Below are 23,872 nucleotides of genomic sequence, written 5' to 3' on the forward strand. Positions count from 1 at the left end.
GGCAAGTCGGGGTGGACACAGTCCTTGTCCCACATGGGGCTCACAGTCTCAATCCCCATTTTCCAGATGCAGTAATTGAGGCCCAGATAAGTGAAGTGACTTGCCCCAGCAAGTGACTTGCACACAGCAGACAGAGCGGGATTAGAACCCACAACCTTCTACCTCCCAGGCCCGGGTTCTATTCACTACACCATGATGTACTTTTCTGTAATTTATTTATATTACTGCCTGTCTCCCTCCCTCTTCCTCCCCTTCCCCCAAGACTTTAAACTCATTGTGGGTAGGAAATGTGTTTATTGTTGCACTGTACTTTCTTTCCCAAGCGCTTAGTACAGTGCTCTGCACACAGTAAGCGCTCAATAAATACTATTGAATGAATGAAAAGAAAGCCCTCCTTCCTCCACTCTCCTCACTTTCCTAGCAAGGTCCAGGCGGAGCTGGGTAGGGGGCGTGGATGAGGAGGATTGGGTCTCTATTCCCTACTTTGTATTTACCCCAGAGCTTAGAACAGTGCTTGGCACGTAGTAAGCGCTTATCAAATATCATTATTATTATTATCTTGATTCCCTCCCTGCCTCTCCCGGGCTATATCCCCCGCCCCCCTTCATCAAATCTGTAATAATAATAATAATAGGTAATATAATAAAATAATGATAATAGTATTTGTTAAGCGCTTACTATGTGCCAGGCACTGTTCTAAGCGCTGGGGTAGATATAAAGTAATCAGAAATCAGGTAATTAAGACTGAAAGTCTTAGACCCCCATTTTCCAGATGAAGTAACAGAGTCACAGAGAAGTGAAGTGACTCGTCCGAGGTCACCCAGCAGACAAGTGGCGGAGCCGGGATTAGAACCCACGACCTCTGAGTCCCAAGCCCGGGCTCTTGACTCTAGACCAAACTCTAATGCCCTCCCCACCCCCCTACAGCATGGTCTAGTGGTAAGAACACAGGTTTGGGAGTCGGGGTTGTGGTTTCTAATCCCGACTCCGCTGCTTGTCTGCTGTGTGACCTTCGGAAAGTCACTTCACTTCTCTGTGCCTCAGTTCCCTCACCTGTAAAATGGGGATTGAGACTATGAGCCTCACGTGGGAAAACCTGATTACCTTGTGTTTACCCTAGCGCTTTTATAATAATAATGATAGCATTTATTAAGCGCTTACTATGTGCCAAGCACTGTTCGAAGCGCTGGGGAGGTTACAAGGTGATCAGATTGTCCCACGGGGGGCTCACAGTCTTTATCCCCATTTTACAGTTGAGGGAACTGAGGCCCAGAGAAGTTAAGTGACTTGCCCAAAGTCACACATCTGACAAGTGGCGGAGCCGGGATTTGAACCCATGACCTCTGACTCCAAAGCTTGGCACATAGTAAGCGCTTAACAAGTACCATTAACAAGTACCATTATTATTATTATTATTAATTATTTCTTCTCCTCCTTCCCTTGGCCTGGTGCACCCCCCAACCCCCGCCCCAAGTCAGAAGAAAACCTGAGACCCCTCGCAAGGCGGAGGGAAAAATCCTCTTCCCTCCCAGGGACACACCTTTCCCATCTGCTGATCCAGGAGGGCGGGCAGAGGGAGGTGGCGAGCAAAGGGTTAAACCCCGCCTCCCCCCGCCCATGGATGCCACCGTGTTCCTCTAGAGATAATAATAATAATAATAATAATAATAATAATAATAATAATAATAATAATATTTTTTAAGCGCTTACTCTGTGCCAAGCACTTTTCTAAGCCCTGGGGTAGACACAAAGGTATTCGGTTATCCCACGTGGGGCTCACAGTCTTCATCCCCATTTTCCAGATGAGGTAACTGAGGCACAGAGAAGTGAAGTGACTTTCCGAAGGTCACATCGGGCAAGAGGGCAAGATAATCAGATCGGACCCAATCCCTGTGCTTCACGGGGATCCCAATATAAAGAGGAGGGAGAACAAGTATGTGCTAGCATGTCTCTGTGGACACACGTGCATGTACGTGTGTACACGTGTGTGTGCAAGCACCCATTCTCAGATATCGTCCAAAGTGTACAGGGAGCGATATTCTCGTGACCCGGCGGCGCTTAGAACAGTGTGTCACATAGTAAGCGCTTAACATATACCATCATTATTATTCAAGCGCTTAGTACAGTGCTTTGCACACAGGAAGCGCTTAATAATAATAATGATAATAATGGCATTTGTTAAGCACTTACTATGTGACAGGCACTGTTCTAAGCGCTGGGGAGGATACAAGGTGATCAGGTTGTTCCACGGGGGGCTCACAGACTTAATCCCCATTTTCCAGAAGAGGTAACTGAAGCACAGAGAAGTTAAGTGACTTGCCCAAGGTCACACAGCTGACAATTGGCAGAGCCGGGATTTGAACCCATGACCTTTGACTCCCAAACCCGTGCTCCTTCCATTGAGCCGCGCAATAAATACGATTAGTAATAATAATATTTCTGAGTCATTTTCTAATTTCATTTCGCGTGCAGAAATACATTTTCCGTCCTTACACGGGGTCCTTTCTGAATTTTTGGGTTGTGTGCGGGCGAGGGGGACGAAGGTTTGGTTACATGATTAGTCTCTACTGGAATTCCTCCCCCCCCGCCCTCCGCCCTGCTAAACTGCTAGTATGATTTGTTATATTTTCCACAGCTGTTTAGGCTTGTTTGACTTTTTGTACAAAGCCACTTTAAATCTGCTGCAGGAAGAATAAAAGTCCGAGCTCTTTGGATTGTTTCCTGAAGGCTTGGGTCGGTCCCGGGTTCTTTCTTAATAGCCTTCTGTGTGTAAATCAGATCTCGGGGGATTGGGTCCGTGGACCGCATCGGCCAGTTTGTATCAGCAGAAACAGTAGTTAACTCCAATCATGTCCTAAGCCTTGTATTTCACAGACAATTAAACTTTGGCTGCGATGGACCCAAGTTCTAATATTTACTCTGCTGTATTCCGAGGAGCACTTTGAAAGTCAAAAGCAAATACGACGTTTCAAAAAGAAAATATGGCCATAAATCTCTTTTTATGGATTTCCTCCCCATAAGAGGAAAACAAAACAATTGGCCATTTTTTTTTCAGGCAGAGCTGAAGTTGTACAGGCAGCTAGCCTATTCACGCAGGCCTGGCTCGAATAGAGGGGGTATGTGCTTTGTACCTGCATGTACTCTACAATAAATTTGGTTTATATATGTCTATATTGCACATCTAAGGTTGATGGAGCTGACTATTGTGAGGTCCATCCAATGATCATTTCTCCGGGATGGAGTTTGTTTTTCATTTAAATCCAACAGGGAGGAGAGGAGGTGTGGAGGAGGAATTAGGAAGAGGAATTGACTTTAGAGTTACTCCTTTCACAGTATCCCAAACTCTTAGTAAAGTGCTCTGTCCACAGTAGGCGTTCAATACTTGTGATTGATTGATTTATTGCTCAATAGGCGTATGCCAGAGACTTCATAATAATAACAATAATAATGGCATTTATTAAGCGCTTACTGTGTGCCAAGCACTGTTCTAAGCGCTGCGGGCGATACAAGGTAATCAGGTTGTCCCACATGGGGCTCACAGTCTAAACCCCCATTTTACAGATGAGTTAACTGAGGCACAGAGAAGTTAAGTGACTTGCCCAAAGTCACACAGCTGACAAGTGGCAGAGCCAGGATTAGAACCCATGACCTCTGACCCCCCAAGCCCGTGCTCTTTCCACTGAGCCGCGCTGCTTCTCCAGGCGTCTGCGTTCTGGAGGGGGCTTTTTGAACAATCCAGGTAGGCTTCGCCTGTTTAAATAGTAAAACTAAAGGAAGACCTATCTTTCTCCTCCTGCCCTGCTAGAGGTAAGGGCTATCATATAGAGACTATTCACACAATCGTCCATTCTTATACTTTTCAAAATGGTTTTCTAGTTGGCTTTTCCAGTTCTCTAATTGCCTTTCTCTCTAGAAAAGGTGAGAAGGACGTTCTAAAAAGCGAAGTCTAATTAGGTTCATGTCTATTTGTAAATTAACTTTCGGTTTAAATGTGAATGTTCTGATGAAGCTGTGTAGCCTGGGTAAGAGGTTTCTAAAACGGGATATAGACGGTGGATCCGCATACACGCTGGTCACCGGCATTACGTTCATTTGACTGTTTTATTTTTTATTTGAAATTAGAAAAAATAATCGTCTTATCTTCCTCCTCATTATGGACCGGATTTGTTTCCTCTCAATTCAGCCCTTTTTGGTTCCTGTTTATATCCTTGGCCACCTGAAGGAAACCACTAAATGAGGAATTCATAAAACTGTCATAAGGTTATGGAATAACATATATTAAGCTGTGGCAGTATAAAGTTGTGGAATATCATGCAAATACACAGACACACGCATGCACAAACCCACGTCTCGTTCTGCGTGCCATTTCCTAGTTAACTGTCGTGTTTGGATTTTAGCCCTTATAGGGGAAGCAGGAACTGTAAAAGAGTGATGTTTCACAAGAATAACGTCTTTACTAAAGAACCGTTCTGGCATATTATTAAATGAATAAAATGGAGTGTTGCTTTGATGTATGCCATTCGGTTTAGTGTTAAAACTCCTAGCCTTTCCTAACCATTAGAATGCTTCGCAATCCCACTTTCAAATGGGTGTTTTCAGCTAATTATGCAGCTTTTGATTTCAATTACATGTAAGAGAACGATGAAAACCAACGGGTACAAAGCGTTTCCTTTTCTTTGTGACAGTTCCAAAAGATCACAGTACAGTACTCCACACATAGTAGGCGTTCAATAAATACCATTAATGATGACGATGATCACTCCACGGTAGCAGAAGAGGCGATTTTCTGCAGTTACTCTGCAATGACATCATTTTTTTTAATTCTGTTTGAAACTGAGAGGTTTTCAATTACTTTTTAACAGAAAACTCTCAATAAATACTCTGTTTAGCAATGTCGTAAACCACAGTATCGTTCTACTGACAGCTACACAATTTTTCTTCCTGACTCGTCATTACTGCCCCTGCAAACTCACTGCAATAGAGAGCGGCTCCTCAAATGATCCCGACGGTCATTATATTTTACATATTAATTTATGTGGGTCGATGTTATTAAAATGAAAACCATGTGTCGAGTGTGTAAGCGCTGCTTTGCAGGAACGCTGCTTTGGGTGTACCTTTCTTTACAAAAATGAACTCAAAAGTCTTTTTATGCGACAATTTTTTATTCTAAACAGGCCTCGCGTTGTTTTAAACAGTAGCTCCTGGAACAATACGGCCCTTAGTGTTTTAGCCTTTCAAACAACAATTGGAATTGGATAAATGCTTTCATCTGGGAGCACTTTGTTAATACCTTTGTAGGTAATAGGGTTCCCAGGCTATGAGGTGCGTAGGAGAAACCCGGGTTTGGGTTAAACCATCTCGAAGTAGAGAGAATGCGAGAGAGAACTTTCTGAGTCGCTTGGGTTTGAAAAGGAAGTTTCACTGGGTCCTTGTTCTGTTCGGCTATTTTAAAGGCAAAGCCAAGCCAGCACTTTCACTAATTGCAGCTAATAAGTGATGGTCGGTGGGGGTCGAAGAAAACACAAAGAGATGCAAAATGCAGGGCAGGAAAGAGAAAGTCTGATCTTTGCCGGTCCAGCCTTCTGTAAACACAGGGGAATGATAGGATTGGCTCCGCCCATCTGAGCCGAACAATGGAAATGTGTTTCATTTGCCTCCGTTCTGTTATTTCTATTAATTTCATGACACATGAAAAAGAACAATAAAAGAAAAAAAATGAAAATGCGTTTCAAAATAACTCATTGGGGCATGGAAAAAGGCGAGGTTTTGATTGCAACAGTAAAGATAGCATCTTTTATTCATGAAATAAATCTTCTGTTTAATGTGTTTTACAAGGTGGAACGAAAGGCTCGTACTTCTCCAAATGGAATTAAACAACCAGGATCAGTTTTTGTGTGGAGCAGAGACTGAGAGTCCTGGATTGTCACACGCGTACCTGTAGTGAATTTTGCTGTCTATGTCCGAAGGGCAACTGTACATTTCCTTGAATCAGAACGTTCAATAAATCAATGACATTTATTGAGCGCTTACTGGGTGAAGAGCACTGTACTAAGTGCTTGGGAAAAGACAATACAGCAGAGTTGGTAGACACATTCTCTTGCCCACAACGAGTTTACAGTCCAGAGGGCGAGAGACATTGATGTAAATTAGTCATTTACAGATGTGTACGTGAGTATCGTGCGGCTGAGAGAGGGGTGAATACCAAATGCCTAAAGGTTATAGATCCAAGCACATGGACCACGCAGAAGGGAAAGGTAGTCATGGGGAAAAGGGCTTAATCGGGGAATGTTTAATTTTCAAGGTCAGGGAAATTCTTTCCATGCAGTATGCCTTGCCCTCCCCACCCCCCACTAAATCAGAAACCTCCTTTCAGTAATTTAGAAAATCTACAACGGACAGTATTGCAACAGAATCAGCAAAGCAGAAAATTGCCTCCAACTGAATCCACCAGCTCTATCAGGATCCGTATATTTTTGTACCTTACATATCCTGGGTTGTTTAAGGGAGAATCATCTTGTTTATGTTAAAGCCTTTATATATTCACAGAATCTTATCTAATGACTATTTCTTTATGAGACAATTTGGATATTTGGATGCTGAACTGCTTGGTTATTTTCATATCACGTTCTTGGTTTGGAGATAAGTGTAATATTTAATAAAGTGTTTATAAAGACAGATATGATAGTTTATCAGATGGAAGGCAGTTGTCCCAACAGAATGATCTTCGGTCTGAATAAGGTGGACTGTAATTTTCCAATTTATAATATTTAACTTTCTAAGTCACAGATCCAGAAGTGTCCTGCAGAAGAAGCTGTCTTAAAGATTCCCACCCTGACTTCAGTGCTGCTAGTGAATGTGAAAACAGGGTAAAAAAGCTTTCTCCTCAGAGGAATTTTGGCGAAACTCTGCATCAGTCTAATTTCTGGGCCAGCTAATTATTTTTTAATAAATTTCATTTATTGATAATAACAACAACAATAATAACGATGATAATGAACAAAGCCCAGTGCTGAGCCCCGGGATAGATGGAGTATCTTAATGTTTTCTGTCTACTCCTCAAAAGCACTTGGCCTAGATTGGGTCTCCCTGCACTTAAATTCCCTCAATGTCTGGAACTGAGCTTTGCCCAAGCAACTTTCCCCTGTTCTACTCCAGTGGGAGAGAGAGAGATGTTCCAATGTAGGGGTGAAGAAGGATGGCCTAGTGGGAAGAACATGAGCCTGGGAGTCAGAAGATTTGGATTCTAATCCCAGCTCCATCACTTGTCTGCTGTGTGACCTTGGGCAAGTCACTGAACTACTCTGTGTCTGTTACCTCATTTGTAAAATGGGGATTAATACTGTGACACCGTGTGGGACGTGGACTGTGTCCAATCCGATTAGCGTTTATTTACCCCAGCGTTTAGTACAGTTCCTGGCCCATAGTAAGTGCTTATAAATATCACTAAGGAAATACAATAATGATGATGATGAGAGGCTTGCAGCTGTCTGGTTGCATTGCGATACAACATCGAAACGGTTTAGCTCATTCACATCGTGTTGGACCTGGCGTGAATTAGACACCGTGAGTCTTCGGAAAAGAGGGAAAGAGGGATTCTTTAGGTACATAACCGCTACAGTTGAATTTTTATTTTTTAAATCCAGTTTCGCAGTGGAAAAGTACTCTCTATTATGCTTAATGTCACTCATTGTAATTGAGGCCCGAGAGCTACATTTCCTTTTTCAGCCACTAGGGGGGCATTTAGTGCACTGAAGAGAGAATTTAGTCATTCATTCATTCATTCATTCATTCATTCATTCAATCAATCGTATTTATTGAGCGCTTACTGTGTACAGAGCACTGTACTAAGAGTTTAGGAGAGTACACTACAACAGTAAACAGATACATTCACTGCCCACAACGAGTTTACAGTCTAGTCAGAATGGTTCCCGCATGCCACCCCTCGTCAATGCCCTCCTTGAGGAGCCAGGGAGCAGATTAGGCATGGGGAGAGTATTATAAAAAATTATGTTTATTCATTTATTCATTCATTCAATCGTATTTATTGAGCGCTTACTGTGTGCAGAGCACTGTACTAAGCTCTTGGGAAGTACAAGTTGGCAACATATAGAGACGGTCCCTACCCAACAGCGGGCTCACGGTCTAGAACGGGGAGACAGACAACAAAACAAAACATATTAACAAAATAAAATAAATAGAATAAATATGTACAAGTAAAATAAATAGAGTAATAAATACGTACAAACATATGTACATACATACAGGTGCTGTGGGGAGGGGAAGGAGGTGGGGGGGGATGGGGAGGAGGGGGAGAGGAAAGAGGGGGCTCGGTCTGGGAAGGCCTCCTGGAGGAGGTGAACTCTCAGTAGGGCTTTGAAGGCTTGGGGAGTCGTGTAACTATTTATTCTAGGTCCTCGGTTTGTTGGAATGCTCTTAAATAATAATTGTGGAATTTATTAAGTGCTTACTATGTGCAAAGCACTATACTAGCACTATACAGCGTGGCTCATTGGAAAGAGCACGGGCTTTGGAGTCAGAGGTCATGGGTTCAAATCCTGGCTCCACCAATTGTCAGCTGTGTGACTTTGGGCAAGTCACTTAAGTTCTCTGGGCCTCAGTTACCTCATCTGTAAAATGGGGATTAAGACTGTGAGCCCCCCGTGGGACAACCTGATCACCTTGTAATCTCCCAAGCACTTAGAACAGTGCTTTGCACATAGTAAGCGCTTAATAAATGCTATCATTATTATTAGCATTATACTAGCACTAACACTATACTAGCACTATACTATACTGGAGAAGCAGCGTGGCTTAGTGGAAAGAGTCTGGGCTTTGGAGTCAGAGGTCATGGGTTCAAATCCTGGCTCCACCAATTGTCAGCTGTGTGACTTTGGGCAAGTCATTTAAGTTCTCTGGGCCTCAGTTATCTCATCTGTAAAATGGGGATTAAGACTGTGAGCCCGCCGTGGGACAACCTGATCACCTTGTAATCTTCCAAGCACTTAGAACAGTGCTTTGCACATACTAAGCGCTTAATAAATGCTATCATTATTATTAGTATTATACTAGCACTAACACTATACTAGCACTATACTATACTGGAGAAGCAGCGTGGCTTAGTGGAAAGAGTCTGGGCTTTGGAGTCAGTGGTCATGGGTTTAAATCCCGGCTCTGCCAACTGTCAGCTGTGTGACTTTGGACAAGTCACTTAACTTCTCTGTGCCTCAGTGACCTCATCTGTAAAATGGGGATGAAGACTGTGGGGCCCCCCATGGGATAACCTGATCATCTTGTAACCTCCCTGGCATTTAGAACAGTGTTTTGCACATAGTAAGTGTTTAACAAATATCATTCGCTTAACAAATACCATCGTCATCATCATTATTATTATTACTAAGCACTGGGTTGGATGAGATAATCAGGTTGAGCACAGTCCCATTTTACAGATGAGGAAACTGAGGTACAGAGAAGTTATGTGGCTCACTCTAGGTCACACAGTGGGTAAGTGACAGAGGTGGGATTAGAACCCAGGGCCTCTGACTTCCAGACTCGTGCCCTAGGCCACTTTTCTTAAACGGTGGAGCTTGTAGGATAAATGTGCCCCTCTTATTCAAAGAAAAATGACTCCCAGCCTCATTAACAAATGAAAACCATTTGTTAGGTTGATAGTGGACATCCACACATTCATTCATTCATTCAATCGCATTTATTGAGCACTTACTGTGTGCAGAGCACTGTACTAAGCGCTTGGGAAGTACACCCATAACATCTGATTCTTTGTCCCTGGGTGCCTTATCCAGTGTTGCTCTGCCCATTACTACTACAACATTCAGTGCTCTAAAGAGAAAAATGGCACAACCTGCTCAATTCTCCCCATTGCCTTGCTGCTTGCTACAAAATCCTGTATTCCAAGGAGAAAAATAGCACCACCTGCTCAATTCTCCCCATGACCATGCTGTTGTACTCATTGACGCCACTTGTCAGCTGTGTGACTTCGGGCAAGTCACTGAACTTCTCTGGGCCTCAGTTCCCTCATCTGCAAAATGAGGATTAGGACTGTGAGGCCCCCGTGGGACAACCTAATCACCTTGTATCTCCCCCAGTGCTTAGAACAGTGCTTTGCACATAGTAAGCACTTAATAAATGCCATTATTGTTATTATTATTATTTACCCCTTTCAGGACCGCACCTGGAGAGTTTCCGGTACTCTACCAGTCTCAGTTATGTGAGGGAGAGTCAAGTAGAGGTATACCCATTCCATTTCTAGCTTGGGTCATAGCTAGCATATGGAAGGCAATCTGCTACAGGTCAAAATTCACCTGTGCTGGGCAGCAGTGGCACGGGAGAGTGTCGAGAGTTTCAACTCAAGTTGACTGCACCAAAGAAGGCAATGGTAAACCCCTTACATATTTTTACCAAGAAAACTCTATGAATACACTACCAGAATGATTGCAGGTGGAGGTGGGGTTTCTAGGAGAGATGAGTCCATGGAGTCGCTCTGGCTCAGAAACGACTTCACAACACAAGACAAGGCCAGTACTCGTTTAATGCTACAATATTGTGTATTTCAAAGAGAAAAAGAGCACAACCTACTCAATTCTCCCCATGGCTGGGTACTCTATTATCTAATGGAGAAGAGGAAGCTGTCTCGCTTCTCTCTCCCTACACATAGTTAAGCACCAGGTAAATACCAATGATTGCTTGATTGATTTCTAGACAGTGTCATGAGTCTGAGAAGTACTGCTCTCCTATCCTGGAAGGTCATTGTGGAAAGGGATCATGTCTTGTACTTCTGTTGTACCCTACTAAGTTCTTAGTACAGTGCAGGGTACAGGGTGGGTGTTCAGTAAATACCATTACTTGCAGAGCCACAGAATTTGGTGACTGTTGGCAGAGTGACTTCCTCTCTTTTTTTCAAAAGCGGAGGGAGGATATCTGTTAGAACAGTGCTTTGCACATAGTAAGTGCTTAACAACTACCATTATTATTATTATTATTATTATTATCATTATTATTATTATTGAAGGTAAGAGGGATATTGAAAAAGGTGAAGGAGGAGCTGCAGAGTGCCTGGAGAATCCTGAATACACAGGATTCTCAACTGTCTCTGTCTCCCAGGACCACCTCCCCACTCTAGGCTGTAAGCTTGTTGTGGGCAGGGAATGTGTTCACCAACTCTTATATTGTGCTCCCCCAAGCGCTTAGTACAGTCTTCTACAAACAGTAAGAGCTCAGTACATATGATTGCTGTCTGGAAAATATTTGGATCCGGAGGTAGGAACAACCTACTGAATGCAGTGTGGTTTATCTCTCACCTTCTCTTAGTGTCTCTTTGGCTTTAATTTATTCATTCATTTATTCGATTATATTTATCGAGCTCTTACTGGGTGCAAAGCACTGTACTAAGTGCTTGGGAGAGTACAGTACAACAATAAACATACAAAATCCCTGCCCACAATGAGCTTACAGTTTAAAGGGGGAGACAAACATTAATATAAATAAATGAATTACAGATATGTACATAATTGCTATGGGGCTGGGAGGGGGGATAAAAAAGGGAGCAAGTCAGGGTGACACAGAAAAGAGTGGGAGAAGAGGAAAGGAGGGCTTAGCCAGGGAAGGCCACTTGGAGGAGATGTGCCTTAAATAAGGCTTTGCAGCTGGGGAGGGTAATTGTGTGTACCATAGAGCATGAGCCTGTGAGTCAATAGACCAGGGTTTGAGTTTCATCTCCACCATTGACCTGCTGGATGCCATTGGGCAAGTCACTTTCCTCATCTGAAAAATGGGAATGATCTAGATTGTGACCTCACCCTTCTCCCCCACCCAGGTGGGACAGAGACCGTGTCTGATCTCCCAGCCTTTTGTCTACCCTAGTGATTAACACATAGGTAAGCACCTAATAAGTGCCATAATTAATATTGTAGATTGGTGTGTGAGAATCCTGCCATGATTCCCCACCTTCCTCTCTCCCCGCTGCCCTCTAATCCTATTACAATACAGCCCTGGAAAGATTTTTTTCTTCTCACAGGTACATTTTCCAAGCCCCTAAAGAACAAACAGGATGGAAAATTAGCCTGGCTCTGTGAGGTTGACTGAAGGTCAGTAAAAAATGATAACAACTTTTGGGAAGAAGGAAGAAAAAACCCCCATCAAAGCTGAAAGAAGCATCTCAAAGTGGAGCTTAATAGCAGCTATCATATTGCCTACGATGCCTTGACCACTTCTCAGGCAGCTGTTTCATTTTAAGGAGTTTCACCCAATCCCCGCCCCTCCCGGACCTCTTCCCCTTCATCCTGACCTAAGACCACAGACCCAGGCACTTTGGTCACTCCTGGTCTCCATAAACCCTTCAGTGAACCACTCAGAGGCTAGTTCAAATGGAAATGATGAAATTCAATATCACATTTAGCCAAATCATTGTGTAAGGTTAAGTCTAAAGAACAATTAGCAACATCAGGAGAGAGGATAGTAATTAATTGTTACCTGGCTGTCAGTTATATCTTCACCCCCCGACTCCACCCCACTCCAACCACACAGATGAACCTGTGAAATAATTTTGTGGGATTTGGGGTTTTTTTTTTAAAAAGAAAACATGCAATGTATATAGGGGAAAATTTATTTTTGTATAAAATGTAGAAAGTTGTTCCACAGAAATATGACATGGATTATATTTGGCCCTGGTTAGTGGAGCCTGGCACATAGTAAGCACTTCACAAATACCAAAATTATTATTATTATTATTGTTACTAGACACCCTTTTGTCAACAAAGAAGCAACAGACACACATTACGCTAAATCTGCTAATTAGGTTATGGAACAAAGTGACTTGATGTCATTAAGGATGCACTGCAATATTTCCTGTGGAATCCAGAATGTGTTGCAAGGTGATCCTTGGACCGCTCTCTGACTGTGGAGTGATGGCGTTCTCCCATGTGTCTGGAAATACAATCGCTGCTTCCCTTTAGACTGTAAGTTTGTTGTGGACGGGGAACGTGTCTACCAACTCTGTTATATTGTACTCTTCCAAGTGCTTACTTAGCAAATGCTCTGCACATAGTAAATGCTCAATAAATAAATGGATCTACTGAGCAGGTATCAAGAAGGAGGGAGGCTAGACATTTGGAATGAAAATAGTCTAGAGTGTTGGAGGCTGGGGCAGGGTAGATGAAGACCACACTCTTTGGCAAAAATTAAATAACTGGTCACCCTAGACTGAAAGGTTTGTTAGAATGGGGAAATCTTGCTATCTTTGACCCTAATACTAATTTCTGAACAAGGAGATGGAGATAATGCTTTGTTCTAGTAAATATGAAGTATTTAAGTAACATTATAATCCCCCCACCTTCAAAACCTTCCTAAAATCACATCTCTTCTAAGAGGCCTTCCCTGACTAAGTCATTTCCCCTATCTACTCTCCCTCTGCATTGACTACGCACTTAGCTGTATAACCTTAGGCATTTTAATACTCACCTCACCCTCACAGCACTTAGGTACATAGTCTTATATGCTCTTATTTCCCTTATCTGAAATTTATTTTAGTGTCTGCCTCCCCTGGTAGACTGTAAGTATCTTGTGGGTAGGGATGGTGTCTGCCAACTCTGTGAGCCCGCTGTTGGGTAGGGACCGTCTCTATGTTGCCAACTTGTACATCCCAAGTGCTTAGTACAGTGCTCTGCACAGAGCGCTCAATAAATACAACTGAATGAATGAACGTATTATACTTTACAATGCTCTCTGCCCACAGTAACGACTCAAGAAATACCAATGGTTGATTGATTCACCAGGAGCATTGGGTTTATATTTACTCTTATTAACATCGGTAATAGCACTAATCATAAGGTAAATGCTCCCAGGAGAAAATTATTCCCAGGGGAAAGGAAGACTGATGTTCACCCTTGACCTTGTGAAGCACAGTTCCTGCCAACAGGCTCTTGGGCAAAATTTTCCCGGGAGATACGTCGCCTGCTGTGAAGCAGCATAGTGTAATGGAGACTGGTGTTCTAATCCTGGTTCTCCATTTGCCTGCTTTGTGACTTGGGCAAGTCACTTAATTTTTCTGCCTCAGTTTCCTAATCTGTAAAATGGGGATCCAATACCTGTTCTCCTTCCTATTTAGATGGTGAACTCCATGTGAGACAGGAACTATGTCTGTCCTAATTACCAGTACCTACTCCAGAGTTCATCACAGTGCTTAGCATATAAAAAAAGGCTCAACAAATATAATAATTATTATTATCATCATCATCATCAATCGTATTTATTGAGCGCTTACTATGTGCAGAGCACTGTACTAAGCGCTTGGGAAGTACAAATTGGCAACATATAGAGACAGTCCCTACCCAACAGTGGGCTCACAGTCTAAAAGGGGAAGGGGGAGGGAGCACTTGGGGAGGTGACAGTTAGGTGAGGCAGATTTCATTTAGGTCCAATTAGGGCAGAGAGTGGTAGGAAACTTTTGAAGGGCACGGGGGCGTCTCTCATTTCCTCCCTTGTGCAGAGATGGGGTTGATAGGGATTGAGGAAGGGAAGGTGGAAACATCTACAAAAGCTAGGGTAGGGAGAAGAAGAAAATTAACCTATTCATGCCCATGCTGCTTGCTTGTAAAATGGCCTCACCACTGGCAGGGATAATTGGGTAAACCTCTTTTGACTGTTGAGTTACCTCGGTCAAATAGTTGTTTCACAATACCTATTTTTAATCAATCAGTGGTTTTTATTGAGCACTTACTTGGAGTAGAGCACTGTACTAAGTGCTTGGGAGAGAGATTCAACCTACAAATCAAGCAAAAACACCTCACTCTCGGCTTCAAGGCTCTCCATCACCTTGCCCCTCCTACCTCGCCTCTCTTCTCTCCTTCCACAGCCCAGCCCGCACCCTTCTCTCCTCTGCCGCTAACCTCTTAACTGTATCTCGTTCTCACTTGTCGCGCTGTCGACCCCCGGCCCACGTCCTTCCCCTGGCCTGGAATGCGCTCCCTCCATACATCCTCCAAGCTAGCTCTCTTCTTCCCTTCAAAGCCCTACTGAGAGCTCACCTCCTCCAGGAGGCCTTCCCAGACTGAGCCCCCTTTTCCCTCACCTCCCCATCCCCCCTGCCCTACCTCCTTCCCCACCCCACAGCACTTGCACATATTTGTACAGATTCATTACTCTATTTTACTTGTACATATTTACTATTCTATTTATTTTGTTAATGATGTGCATATAGCTTTAATTCTATTTGTTCTGACGATTTTGGCACCTGTCTACGTGTTTTGTTTTGTTGTCTGTCTCCCCCTTCTAGACTGTGAGCCCGTTGTTGGGTAGGGACCGTCTGTATATGTTGCCGACTCGTACTTCCCAAGCGCTCAGTACAGTGCTCTGCACACAGTAAGTGCTCAATAAATACGATTGAATGACAATGAATGAGAGTACAACAGAATTCACAGACATGTTCCCTGCCCATAATGAGCTCACAGTCTGTTCTCCTCCCTCTTAGACTGTGAACCCCATTGTAAGACAAGGACTATATCTGATTTCATTGTATCTACCTCAGCGCTTAGTAGAGTGCTTGGCATATAGTAAATGCTCAACCAATGCCACAATAGTTTTTATTATTATTACAGTGCAGCCTCATGTCATTCTTTCCTGGGGAGTGAGCTAGACTTTTTGAAGGTTGAACAAACAGTGTTAGGCCAGTAGAGGACTCTTTAGTAAACTACATCTTCAGCATGCTCAATTGTGTGAAAATGCTCATGCTGTTTAATGATGAGTGGTATTTGTGTGCCAAACACTGTACTAAGCTCTGGGGTAGATACAAGATAATCAAGTTGGACATAGAGCCTGTCCCTCATGGAGCTCACCGTCAAAGTAGGAACTGAATTTTCATTTTACAGATTAGGAAACTCTGTACAGGGAAGTTAAGTGACTTAAACAAAGTCACACAGCAGGCAAGAGGCAGAGCTGGGATGAGAACCCAGGTCCTCTGACTCTCAGGCCTGTGTTCTTTCTATTAGGTCGTGCGGCTTCCTGAGGAATGTAACTTACCCCTCCCCAGTAGGATTTGGATCCAGGTTGATGATGACAATTCATTCATTCATTCATTCAATTGTATTTATTGAGTGCTCACTGTGAGCAGAGCACTGTACTAAGTGCTTGGGAAGTACAAATCGGCAATTTATAGAGACGGTCTCTACCCAACAACGGGCTCACAGTCTAGAAATGACAGTGACAACAACAACAAAAAATGATGATGAAGATCAATTGATCAATCAGTCGTATATATTGAGTGCTTATCATCATCATCAATCGTATTTATTGAGCGCTTACTGTGTGCAGAGCACTGTGCTAAGTGCTTGGGAAGTACAAGTTGGCAACATATAGAGACAGTCCCTACCCAACAGTGGGCTCACAGTCTAAAAGAGTGGGCTCACAGTCTAAAAGGGACTCACAGTCTGTGCTTATGTCAGACAGAACACTGAACTAAGAATTTAGAGAATTTAGAAGAGTATACCACAGAGAGTTTACAGTCTAGTTGGGGAGACAGACTTCAAAATACATCACAGCTAGGAGAAACAATGGAGTGTGAGGATATAATGACAATAATGACATTAATATTGACAAAGACTCCTTTACAAAACCTGATAAGTGTTTAGTACGGTGTTCGGCACACAGTAAGCACTCAATAAATATGATTGAATGAATGACAGCTGAAGATTTCAGAGTTTCTGGCCTCCATTTATTCAAGTGGAAGGTAGCATAGTTGGCTCATTGAATAGGTGGGTAAGGAAAGGCTCAGAAGCTGATCAAGAATTGTCAGAGAGAGGATGCAGCAATAACAAGCTTATTTAGATATAATAATGATGGCACATGTTAAGTGCTTACTATGTGCCAAACACTGTTCTAAGCACTGGGGTTGATACAAGTTAACCAGATTGGACACAGTCCCTGTCCCCCTTAGAGCTCACACTCTTAATCCTCATTTTACAGATGAGGTAACTGAGACCCAGAAAAGTGAAGTGACTTGCCTGTTACACAGCAGACAAGTGGCAGAGCAGGATTAGAACCCAGGTCCTTCTGATTCCCAGGCCCGTGCTCTATCTACTATGCTGCTTTAGGGCAGTGGGGTAGTTTGTGACCGGGGCCCCCGGGCCCTCTCTTCAGTAGATCCCCCTAACCTTCCTCAGTCCTGTAGACTGTACGCTCATTGTGGGCAGGGAATGTGTCTGTTAAATTGTCATAGTGTAGTCACCCAAGCGCTTAGTACAGTTCTCTGCTCACAGAAAGTGCTCAATAAATACAATTGACTCACTGACTGACTTATATTGTTATATTGTACTCTCTCAAATGCTTATTACCGTGCCCTGCACATAATAAGCGCTAAATAAACATGATTGACTGGAGAAGAAGAAATCACCTCCCTATCTGGGTGGGTGGATTGTAGTGGAAGAAGAGGGAAGGACTAGGGGGAAACTGTTCCCCTTCTAAAAGGGGCTCTTCAACCCCACTCCACTCTCCTTCTCTTTCTTCTCCTTCCACCTCTTTTCTTTCTATCTCTCTCAGTAGTGGAGGCAAGCACAAGAGGGACAAGGACAAATACATACACGAAAACCCAAGGGACAGAACCACAAGAAAACATACAGTACCACATCATGATGGAAACAGAGGAAATAAGTATAACTGTATTGAGAAGCAGCATTGCCTAGTGGAAAGAGAACAAGCCTGGAACTCAGAGGATCTGGGTTCTAATCCCTGTTCTGCCACTTGTCTGCTGTGTAACCTTGGGCAAGTCACTTAGTGTCTCTATGCCTCAGGTACTTCATCTGTAAAATGAGGATCAAGACTGTGAACGCTATGTGGGACAGGGACTGTGTCCAACTTTAGCTTTACTTCCATTTATTCTGAGGACTTGACACCTGTCCACTTGGTTTGTTTTGTTGTCTGTCACTCCCTTCTAGACTGTGAGCCCGTTGTTGGGTAGGGACCGTCTCTATATGTTGCCAACTTGTACTTCCCAAGTGCTTAGTACAGTGCTCTGCACACAGTAAGCGCTCAATAAATACAATTGAATGAATGAACTTTATGATCTTGTATCTACCCAGCACTTAGTTCAGTGCCTGGCATGTAGTAAGTGCTTAACAACTTCTAAACATCTATACAACAGCTAGCCAGAGATATGCCTATTCAAGTGCTAAAAGAGGGAGGGGATGAAAATCAGGAGCAGGATGGAGTTATTGGAGTGATTGAAGGGACTGGGCTGATGCCATGGAAATAATAAGAATAATAACTGTGGTATTTGTTAAGCACTTACTATGTGTTAGGCACTACTCTAAGCACTGGGGTGAACACAGATAAATCAGGTTGGGCACAGTCCGTGTCCCACAGTCTCAATCCCCATTTTATAGATGAGGTAACTGAGGCACAGAGACGTGAAGTGACTTGGCCAAGGTCACACAGCAGAGAAGTGGTGGAGCTGGGATTAGAACTCCCAGATCTGTGCTCTTTTTATTATGCCATCACCTTGCCCCCTCCTATCTTAACTTGCTGTTTTCCTACTACAACCCACCCGACACACTTCACTCCCCTAATCCAAACCCATTCACTGTACCTTGGTCTTGTCTATCTTGCTGCCAATCCCTCGCCCACATCCTGCTTCTGGTCTGGAATGCCCTCTTTCTTCATATCTGACAGTCCATCACTCTCACCACCTTCAAAGCCTTATTAGAATCATATCTCCTCCAGGAGGCCTTCCTAAGCCCTCATTTCCCCTTCTCCCTTTCCCTTCTGCATTGCTCTTGTATTTGGATTTGTACCCTTTACTTACCTGCCCCCTCCAGACCCCCAGCACTCATGTACATATCCGTAATTTATTTACGTGTCTGTCTCCCACTCTAGACTGTAAGCTCTTTGTGGGCAGGGAACATGTCTACCAACTCAGTTATACTGTCCTCTTCCAAGCACTTAGTATAGTGCTCCACACAGAGTAAGCACTCAATGAATACCATGTACAAACCTGGACCACACAGAGTAAGTTTGTACCATTTACAAACCTGGAACTGGCTCTCTCATGAATGGATAAAGAATGCACTCAATTCATCTGTTACCTGATTTGTTAGAAAATGTCTTCCCACAATGCACATCTATCTGGGAATTACACAGTGAGGTATCAGATTAAATGTTTGCACACATTGTGATAATGACTGTAGCCTCAGTCAAGGTGGGTACTCCAGAATGAGTTTACTCTGTTGTGAGTTTTCCTTACCACAGGATTCATCTGGAACATCGCCACTGCGTTACAGGAGAAATGACTCGGAGAGTTGGGCTAAAGCCATTTAAAGCTCTCCATCACCTCTCCCCCTCTTATCTCACCTCCCTTCTCTCCTTCTACAGCCCAGCGCACACCCTCTGCTCCTCTGCTGCTAACCTCTTCACTGTGCCTAGTCCTTGCCTGTCCCGCCGTCAACCCCCAGCCCACATCCTACCTCTGGCCTGGAATGCCCTCCCTCCTCACATCTGCCAAACTAGCTCTCTTTCCCCCTTCAAAGCCCTACTGAAAGGTCACCTCCTCCAGAAGGCCTTCTCAGACTGAGCCCCCCTTTTCGTCTGCTCCTCCTCCCCTCCCCATCACCCCTACTCCCTCCTTCTGCTCTACCCTGCCCCACAGAACTTGTGTATATTTTTACATATTTATTAATCTATTTATTTTATTACTGATGTGTGTATATCTATAATTCTATTTATCTATTTTGATGCTATTGAGGCCTGTCTACTTGTTTTGTTTTGTTGTCTGTCTCCCACTTTCTAGACTGTGAGCCCGTTGTTGGGTAGGGATTGTCTCTATGTGTTGCCAAATTGTGCTTTCCAAGTGCTTAGTACAATACTCTGCACATAGTAAGTGCTCAGTAAATATGATTGAATGAATAAATGAATGCATGAAGTTCAGGAGATTCTTTGGTGGACAAGGAATCCACTCCTATCACTAACCTGTTCAGTCTTCTAGGGGACCATTTAATTCCTGAAGGGCAGGAATTGTAGTGGTTAGAGCACAGGCCTGGGATTCAGAAGATCATAGGTTCTAATCCTCGCTCTGCCACTTGTCTGCTATGTGACCTTGGGCAAGTCATTTCCTTCTCTGTGCCTCAATTACCTCATCTGTAAAATGGGCATTGAAACTGTGAGCCCCATGTGGGACAAGGGACTGTGTCCCTTGCTTGTATCCATCCCAGTGCTTTGTACAGTGTCTGGCACTTAGTATGTGCCTTACAAATACCACAGTTATTATTATTATTACCACAATTATTATTACCAGGCACTTAGTACAGTGCTAAGCACATGCTAAGTGCTCAATAAATACCACCGATGGAGTGAACAGGAAGGAACTGCTGAAGAAAGACCCTGGAGAGGTCTGAAACAAGGCACGTGTCCTCCTTGTTGACCTACTTTACTGTCAGGGAGGGATCTGAGGAGAGTCTGGCTTATTCATATCAACGGAAACAGGAGTCTCATATTCCCATAAAGGTGAGTCCAGATTCCAGGGATCCTTATGTTATGGGTTCCATCCTGGTGGAAGCCATTTGTCTGCAAATAATGATCGCAGAATGCCTGCAAATAATGACTGTCTAAATCCATTGGGTTCAAGAAGAGAAATGAGAAAATAATACCGAATGAATGCCCTGGTTTCTTAAAAGGGGAGACCTGACACTTTACTCCCATTGAGCTGTCAGCATCCTCAGAATAGTCCTGTTGGGAGCAAGAGCGGAGAAGGGAAAAGTTTTATAGGAAAGGTTATGTGATATTAATGGGAAACACATTCTTAACATCCTTTTGATGTTCTCTTAAATTATTTGTGCTTTATCTTTCTAAGAATCAGGCTTTTCGAAAAGAATAAATCCTTTATTTCCGTGGCACACAAATGATCAACATTTCTGATGGTCATCAAATAACACTTGTTCTTCTTTGACTCTCCTTGCTGGTAACTTGCCTTTATTTGCTGCATTGATTTATAAGCGGGTTACCACCGTAGTCTTTTTTCTGAGCATCAAAGCCCTGATGTGTTTTACAAATGCACAAAGGTGCTCGAAGCCCATGAACTTCAGCCTTAATTTTTATTCCCGTATATATTTTAGAATTGGTTAAACAGATGGTTTTCTTTCTGAAACTGCTAAAAATATTCGCTCAAAGTTGGGGACCTTGTAGGTCAAATTTCATTCTGGAGTGCAATTTTACAACCAGGTAATTAACCTCTGGAAACGAGGAAGGTTCTCCCCAACATTGGTTGGGGGTGGTGGGGGAAATAGACTTTTCTCTAAAACAAAGGCCTGAAGAACGATGCCAGGAAGTCCACCTAAGGTGTGTTTTTTTTAAAAAATAGCTATTCAAAAGCATTTTTTCTTCCCAGTAGGAATGTCATGAAATAGATGCTTTGTTAAAGACTCCTGGGATCAGAGATGGTGTCTTACAGCTGCAACAAATTGGTGTTGGGTGGAGGCGGAGCCAGAGTTGTTCTGTGAAAACAGGATGTAGCATCGTGTGTGGGACTAGTGGCTTCTGGTGGACTGGATGACCTCAAGAGCAGCTCTGTAGTGGACAAGGAGCTCAGCTCTGCCTGGTCTGAAAGTCCATCAGGTCCTATACTATTTCCTGAAGGCGCCAGTGTACCCTGAGGCAGTGATTTCAGGCCTCTAAAGCCCCACTTCTTTTACCTGATTGGCAGCTGGGGCTTTGAGATAGGTCCCTTAGATCCTTCCCCCTCTATAATAATAATAATAATAATGGTATTTGTTAAGTGCTTACGATGTGCAAAGCACGGTTCTAAGTGCTGGGTAAGTTACAAGGTGATCAGGTTGTCCAACAGGGGGCTCACAGTTTTAATCCCCAGTTTACAGATGAGGTAACTGAGGCCCAGAGAAGTTGTGACTTGCCCAAAGTCACACAGCTGACAATTGGAGGAGCCTGGATTTGAACCCCTGACCTCTGACTCCAAAGCCCATGCTCTTTCCACTGAGCCACACTGCTTCCCCCTTATAGACACCAGACTGCCACCTTCAAAGCCTCACTGAGGTCACAGCTCCTCCATGTGGGCTCACCCTTCTAAGTCCTCTTTTCCCTGTCTCCTTTCCGTCTCTTCTAAGCACTTGGATAATAATGACGGTATTTGTTAAGTGCTGGGATAGATACAAGGTTATCAGGTTGTCCCACATTTGTTAAGTGCTGGGATAGATACAAGGTTATCAGGTTGTCCCACGTGGGGCTCACAGTCTTAATCCCCATTTTCCAGATGAGGTAACTGAGGCACAGAGAAGTTAAATGACTTGCTCCGTCACACAGCTGCTAAGTGGCAGAGCCGGGATTAGAACCCACGACCTCTGACTCTCAAGCCCATGTTCAACTGTGACTTTTGGGCATAAACTAGCTGTCCATCCCAGGCCCATGTCACTTATATACATATCTTTAGCCATATTTTTTATATATATCCCCCCTGGACTATAAGCTCATTGTGGACAGGGATTGTGTCTGTTTATTGTTATACTGACTCTTCCAAGTGCTTAGTACAGTGCTCTGCACACAGTAAGCGCTCAATAAATATGACTGAATGAATGAATGAATGGGCGGAGGCAGCAGGAGTTTGCAACTAAGGACTCTTTACTTGGACCCCTGGGAAGTCTGAGAACTGCCACCTCAAAGATCTATTCTTTACTTTCTATGCATTGCACTCTGTAGTTTTTTAAATGGCATTTGTTAAGCGTTTAGTATATGCCAGGCACTGTACTAATTACTGGGCTAGATACAAGATAATCAGGTTGAACACAGTTCATGTACCACATAAATTCCCATTTTATTAATAATAATAATAATAATAATTGCGGAATTTGTTGAGCACTTACTATGTGCCAGGCTAAGTGCTGAGGTGGATACAAGCAAATTGGGTTGGACACAGTCCCTGTCCCACATAGGGCTCACAGTCTCAATCTCCATTTTACAGATGAGGTCACTGAGGCACAGATAGATAAGTTAAGTGACTTGCTCATGGCCACACAGCAGACAAATGGCAGACCAGAATTACAACCCCGGTCCTCTGACTCCCAGGGCTCTGCTGATGATGATGACAATGATGATGGCATTTATTAAGTGCTTACTATATGCAAAGCACTGTTCTAAGCGCTGGGGATGTTACAAGGTGTTCAGGTTGTCCCACGTGGGGCTCACAGTCTTAATCCCCATTTTACAGATGAGGTAACTGAGGTCCAGAGAAGTTAAGTGACTTGCCCAAAGTCACACAGCTGACATGTGGCGGAGCCGGGATTTGAACCCATGACCTCTGACTCCAAAGTCCGTGCTCTTTCCAATAGACCACACTTCCCTCCTTTGCTCAATAAACGCCATTACTACTACTATTACTGTTATTATGGCTACTCCTACTACCAAGAAGTTTGGTTTAACCGTAGTTACTTTGCTACCCTTTGTAGAATGGTTTAAACTCACTGTTGGGCTAGCAGAAAGAGCACTACTCTGACAATCAGGAGACCTGGATTCGAGTCTCAGTTCTGCATGCAGCTGGCTGATGTGGGTAAAGACCGCACATGCTTTTTGTGATGTTCTGCAACCCTCCCTGCCTACTCGCTTGTTGCAGTCAGTGTCTTCCTGGGAATATGACTGGCAGGAAGGGAAGAATGTAAATGATGCTGCTCAAATCACCAGCACTATAACTTAATCCATCTGCATAAAGTCTCAGTCCTGAAACTTCAGGGTGAAAATCTATGGTTCCCACTGAGGTATTCCATCAGCTTCTTCGGAGTTTTCTACATAAACATGTGAAACACTAATTCTGGAAAATGATCACTAATGATAAATGGATGAATATCATGTCCCACATGACTTCCCATTTCAATAA

The 23,872-nt window shown here is 43.4% G+C and overlaps 1 non-coding gene across 1 annotated transcript; it reads left to right on the forward strand.

Moving 5' to 3' along the window:
- The first annotated feature begins 10,171 nt into the window (after nt 1-10,171).
- On the forward strand, nt 10,172-10,309 carry LOC119935916. The gene has a single exon (XR_005453513.1). It is a non-coding gene; the product is annotated as a small nucleolar RNA SNORA7 (small nucleolar RNA).
- The last annotated feature ends 13,563 nt before the right edge of the window (nt 10,310-23,872 follow it).

Source organism: Tachyglossus aculeatus, chromosome 12 (assembly GCF_015852505.1).
Source record: "Tachyglossus aculeatus isolate mTacAcu1 chromosome 12, mTacAcu1.pri, whole genome shotgun sequence".
Lineage (NCBI taxonomy): Eukaryota > Metazoa > Chordata > Mammalia > Monotremata > Tachyglossidae > Tachyglossus > Tachyglossus aculeatus.